Below are 6000 nucleotides of genomic sequence, written 5' to 3'. Positions count from 1 at the left end.
TTGGAGAGCTCCACTGCAAAATTCAGAGAGGTGCAAATTTTGAAGCATAACAGCTTTGCAGGTTTGGGTGACTGCAGATTAGGAAAATTCTCATTAAAATGCAGACCAACCTGAATTCTTCCTCCATCCCTGCTCAGCCATACAGCCCAGTGAGTTAAATGAGTAAGTGCAGTGGCGTAGCCTGGGTTATCAGCACCCGGGGCAAGGCAAGTAATTTGCGCCCCCTAACCCATGGATTAGGGACGCAGGTGGCACTGTGGGTTAAAGCCTCAGCGCCTAGGGCTTGCCGATCGAAAGGTCGGCGGTTCGAATCCCTGTGGCGGGGTGCGCTCCCGCTGCTCGGTCCCAGCGCCTGCCAACCTAGCAGTTCGAAAGCACCTCCGGGTGCAAGTAGATAAATAGGGACCGCTTACCAGCGGGAAGGTAAACGGCGTTTCCGTGTGCGGCTCTGGCTCTGGCTCTGGCCAGAGCAGCGATGTCACGCTGGCCACGTGACCCGGAAGTGTCTCCGGACAGCGCTGGCCCCTGGCCTCTTAAGTGAGATGGGCGCACAACCCCAGAGTCTGTCAAGACTGGCCCGTACGGGCAGGGGTACCTTTACCTTTACCTTTAACCCATGGATTTGCACCCCCTAACCCATGGATTTGCGCCCCCTAACCTGTGAATTTCCCTAACCCCCAGATGTTGCACCCGGTGCGGCCGGCCCCCCCTGCACCCCCCACGCTACACCACTGAGTAAGTGTGCTATATAGTGTTGCACGCAGAATCGGAAATCTCCATCTGCGGTCAACCTTCTGCCCCCAAAATAATGCACCCTTCACATGTAGGTCCTGAAAATATTTGGTGTTTCAGAGCAAAGAAGAAGAATAAGTCCCAACTAATTGATACCTGACTATATATTTCGACTTTTGTCTCTCTTTGGAACACTAATCCAAAATCAGCACAGAGGATGAATTAAATATCCAGCTTGTGAGAGGAGAAGGAAGACAAGGCTGTGCCCACAAGACTCTTTGGGACACAGAGGTTGAAAGGGTGTGTGTCTGAGTGTCCATGTGGTTTTTATTAAACTGCACGAGGCTGACAACAAATCAGGGTATTAGAGATAATTGACCTCTCTCAAAACTAACTCGACAATCACAGAAGCTGCGATTGTGCGGGGAGGGGGCAGAGTCTGAAAGGCTCCACACAAGTGGGGCAGAGGCCCCACTGGAGTGGAATTACACCAACTCGTTTCCAAAGACAAATTTCCTGAAGGTATGTAAGTAATAGGGTAAAAGTATATTACAGGAACAGTGCCTCTCCAAAGAAGAGGAAAACACTCAATCGGAAGCTGGCGACTCCAGAGACTGTTGGCTGCAATCCTAGGCACATTTACCTGGAAGTAAGATCTGCTGAGCGTTGTGAGGTTTACACCTGAGTAAACATGCAGGGACTGGATCCTAAGCATATATACTGTGGAGTAAATTCCATTCAGTTCAGTGAGGCTTACTTATGGGTAAATGCATTGGCTGCTCACAGCACTGGCTTGTCACGTATGAGTGCAGAAGAAGGTTTAATAAGGAGAAGCAGATCTGAATCAGAGAGCATCTAAATTAGAGCAACAGCAGGGAACCTCGGGCCTAGGGGCCAAATGCAGCCCTCCAGGGTTCTCTGTCTGACCCGCTGGATTCTCCCCAGGCCACACACTCTTTCCTGAGGTCTCATCCCTCACCAACCCTGCTCTGCCCCCTTCTTGAGTGTTTTTGCACAGCTGGGGTGTATCCTTGAACTGTGATCATGCCCCTTGCTTGCCTCGGTGCAATGAGATTTATGTCTAGTGTATGCCTGTTTAGAAACCTCTAACTTCTGTGAGGCTAGAATGCATCCTACTGTTCAAAAGCAAGAATCACTTCCATTGCTCTGCCCACTTTTGCCTATGGCCCCTCCCGCTACTGGTATGTGCCCCTCCCAGGTATTCTATGAAGCAATGCAGCCCTCTGATCCAGACATTATATTCTCTGTCCCAAAAGCGAATCTCCCAAAAACCAGGGGGAATGCAGATCCAGGAATGCACCTCCAATAAGAAGTGTGGCATTCTGTCCAGATGCCTTTTTCTAGCAAGATGGAAATGGCATTCCATACATGATCAAGAGCACTCTTCACAAGCTGACAAAAGGCATTCTGCACATGCTGGAGGCACTCTTACTCTTTGGGCTCCTGGCACATACAGTGACTCTCCCTTAGTATTATTGCACACGATCCAGAACTAAAACCTTTGCATGCTTCAGTGAACACTAGATCAAACGAAAGCCAAGGGTTTTTACTCATTTAGTTTAAAAGAGCCAAAATTTCTTATTTTTTACAGTTTGGAATTATTTTGCCCTATTTCTGCGCCCCCCCCCCTCAGTTTTCCATCTGCTGTGCTGAACAGCAGAGACTTCCTGCTGCCACCATCTGGGGTATTTGGGAACTTGTTGGCTCTTTCATCTGCCAAAGACATGCCAAGAAAGAGCCATCAGCAGAACACACTGTTATTCTTGGCCATTCAGAGCAGGAGGGATGTAACTGAGCATGCTTCTCACAGTCACCGACAGGCATTATACAAGATCTGACACAGTTCCAAAAGTGCAGCCTCTCTCCCGCTCCTTTTCTCTCTTTTCCCCCCTCCAGGTGCTGTGAGCTGAACAAAGATGTAAACCAAACCAAAAGAAGAGTTGTATCCTTCCAGATGCAATTTATTATTCAGAATTTCTATGGCGTAAATTTAAGTGTGTGTGTGTGTGTGTGTGTGTGTGTGCGCGCAAGGTGTTTTTACAAGGTCAAAAAGGGCAGATTCACACAAGCAACAAGTTTCTCACTTCACAACTGCTGCATCTGGGGATAACTCAAAAGCCTGGGCAAGATATCACAGATTCAACACCACCAATGCATTTCACACACACACACACACACACACACACACACACACACACACAGCATGATGCCACTTCAAACAAGGTCTGAGGGAGAAATCGAGGTCAGTTTCCATTTAAAGATGAACCTACCTCATTAGCATTTTCTGAAAGAATACACAAACTGAAACACAGCCATCCTATGGAATTTGAATTTCTTCACATTTCACAATGCGGTTCTCCAGCCAAGCAATGTGTACAAAAATGCATATACTGAGGTAAAGTGGGGGGGGTGTGCATAATTTGTGAAAATGGGGGGGATTGCTTTGCAAAAATGTGTATATTAACCAAAAGTGCATACAAACATATGTATATGAGGAGACATTCATACCAACATGTTGATGATTTTCCATGAGAACATGTGGGGAAATCTCAAGTTGTTGGGGAAATGTGGAGAACTGAAAACTGGGGAAATGAGAAACTGAAAGAAGCCCCAGATTGAAGATTCACCCATTCCTACTTCAAATGCAATGGGGTTTTTTCCAGTGGAATCAGTTTAAAGCCACACAGCAGCCATTCCATAGGAAGCTGCTTTATACCAACTCAGACCATTGATCCCTTTTGCTCAGTATTGCCCACACTGACTGGCAGCAGCTCTCTGGGTTTCAGCCAGGGAATATTCCCCAGCCCTCCAGGAACTGAACCTGGGACCTTCTGCTCGCAAAGTGGATGGCTCTGCTGCTGAACAATCAAGTGATGCATAGGTGAACTAGTTTGAAGTACCTTATTCATATTAATGGGAACCCTGTGAAGCTGGTCATTCATGATCCCACTTCACAGATGGAGGGAGAAGAAGATGAGGCCCAGTCTGCATGCATCATGTCTTTTGGTGGCCCTTTGGCTTTTAAGAAATTATTTATTTCAAAGCCATCCAAAAACAGTCAAGCAATATGACAGCAACATACAGAAGTTCAAAAGGGGAGTGTTTTGTTTTGTTTTACCTACAGAGACACTGTCAAGCTTTAACAGTGAATTAGATTGACAACTATCTTTCTCCCTTCTTTGGGTTGTGTTTTGTGTGGTTTTATTTAGACCCCTGCGCCCTATGTTTCAGCTGTCTGCGCTACATTCCAGCAACCATAAGGGCTATTGCAGCAGCATTAGCAAACTGGTTTATCCTGGGGGAATGAGAGGTAAGCCACCACAAGTCCATTGGATAAAACTAAAACCTGCATTGAAGTGATTTATATCCAGAGTAGGCAAAACTGTAGATTAATGTGCAGGGAGTTTGCTGGAATGCCAATTGGGATGGCTTGTGATTCAATCCATGCCACAGGAGGCTTTTTGCTGATGGATGACCTCTGGCCTTTGACCCCACAAGACCTTCCCTGTTCTGGCCAAAGGAACTACTGTCTGTCCTCCGATAACCTTAGCAGTGACATCGCTCAGCTGGTTTCAATTCTTCAACTGGGCTGTTTATTAAAAAAGATGCTACAGGGCCCCTGTGGAGGACCAGCTTATTGAGCAGTCATCCTGAGTTGTTTGCACAAAGCTTACACAGAGGTTAGATTACATCTTGTCTTTTTTGAGCATTCATTATGATTGGTTTGTGGGCTGATTGTATTCCAATGTGTCTTCATCCTACATTTATCCTGATTTGCTTTTGAGGTGTGTACACATTTTCCTGTTAGTCATTTGTCCATCCAACACTTTTCAATGCATTTCCCTCTCACTTTCTAAACTGCAAGAAGTCGGGATTATTTTTATTTTTTTTTAGAGGATTCATTCTACTGGGTTAACAGAACCTTTAAATACACTTTAATTGCAAAATTATTACTAGAACATGAGAATGCAGAAAGCTGCCTTATACCGAGTCAGAGCAGTGGTCTATCTGGCTTAGTACTGCCAACACTGACTGGCAGCAGTTCTCCGGGGTTTCTGACAGAGGTCTCTCTCCCATCCATACCCAGAGATGCTGGGGGTTGTACCTGGGACCTTCTGCATGCAAATCAAGTCATGCTACTACTAAGCTATGGTCCTTCACTTAAAATAGTTTCACTGAATGAAGGGCTGGTTTAAAAAGGAATGTAGAAAGCTGCCTTATATCGAATCAGACCAATGGTAAGAACAGAAGAAGAGCCTGCTGGATCAGGCCAATGGCCCATCTAGTCCAGCACCCTGTTCTCACAGTGGCCAACCAGATGCCTGTGGGAAACTTGCAAGCAAGACCTGAGCACAAGAGCCCTCTCTCCTCCTGTGGCTTCCAGCGACTGGTATTCAGAAGCATTGCTGCTTCTGACCATGCAGGCAGAGCAAAGCCACCTAGGCTTATTAAAACACTTACCTTCCACGAATTTCTCCAGTCTTCCTTTAAAGCTGTCCAAGTCGGTGGCCACCATTGCCTCCTGTTGGAGTCAGTTCCATAGTTTAACCAGACAGAGGGCTTTCTCGGTAGTGGCTATCCTATTTTTAAAAGACATCTGAAGGCAGCCCTGTTTAGGAAAGTTTTTAATATTTAATGCTGTATTGTTTTTAACACTTGATTGGGAGCCGCCCAGAGTGGCTGGGGAAACTCAGCCAGGTGGGCGGAGTATAAATAAATTATTATCAATAATAATAATAATAATAATAATTAATAATAATGCATGAAGACATGCTTTCTTTTATCTGTTCTGAATCTTCCAGCATTCAGCTTCATCGGATGCCCATGAGTTCTAGTGACGTGAGAGGAGAAGAAAAACATTCCTCTATCCACTTTCTCCATGACTTTTGTGTAGCCAAAACTTTTCTCTACCCACTTTCTCTCTAAGTACATCTAGCTCAGCATTGCCTACATGGACTGGAAGGGACGCCACCGCCCTGCCCCCCTCCAGGGTTTCAGATGGGGACATTTCAAGTGCTACCTGGAGGTGATGATGACTGAACCCAAAACCTTCCACATGAAAAGCGAATGCTCTGCCATGCAGGTACAGCACTATTGGTACATTAGAAGACACTGGTCTTCTTCCTTTAGGAAACATGTATTCTGTTGTTAGCCGCTCTGAGCCCGGCTTCGGCTGGGGAGGGCGGGATATAAATAAATTATTATTATTATTATTATTATTATTATTATTATTATTATTGAGTCATA

This window comes from Podarcis cretensis, assembly GCF_951804945.1.
Source record: "Podarcis cretensis genome assembly, chromosome: 8".
NCBI lineage: Eukaryota > Metazoa > Chordata > Lepidosauria > Squamata > Lacertidae > Podarcis > Podarcis cretensis.
Note: the sequence above shows the minus strand (reverse complement) of the source record.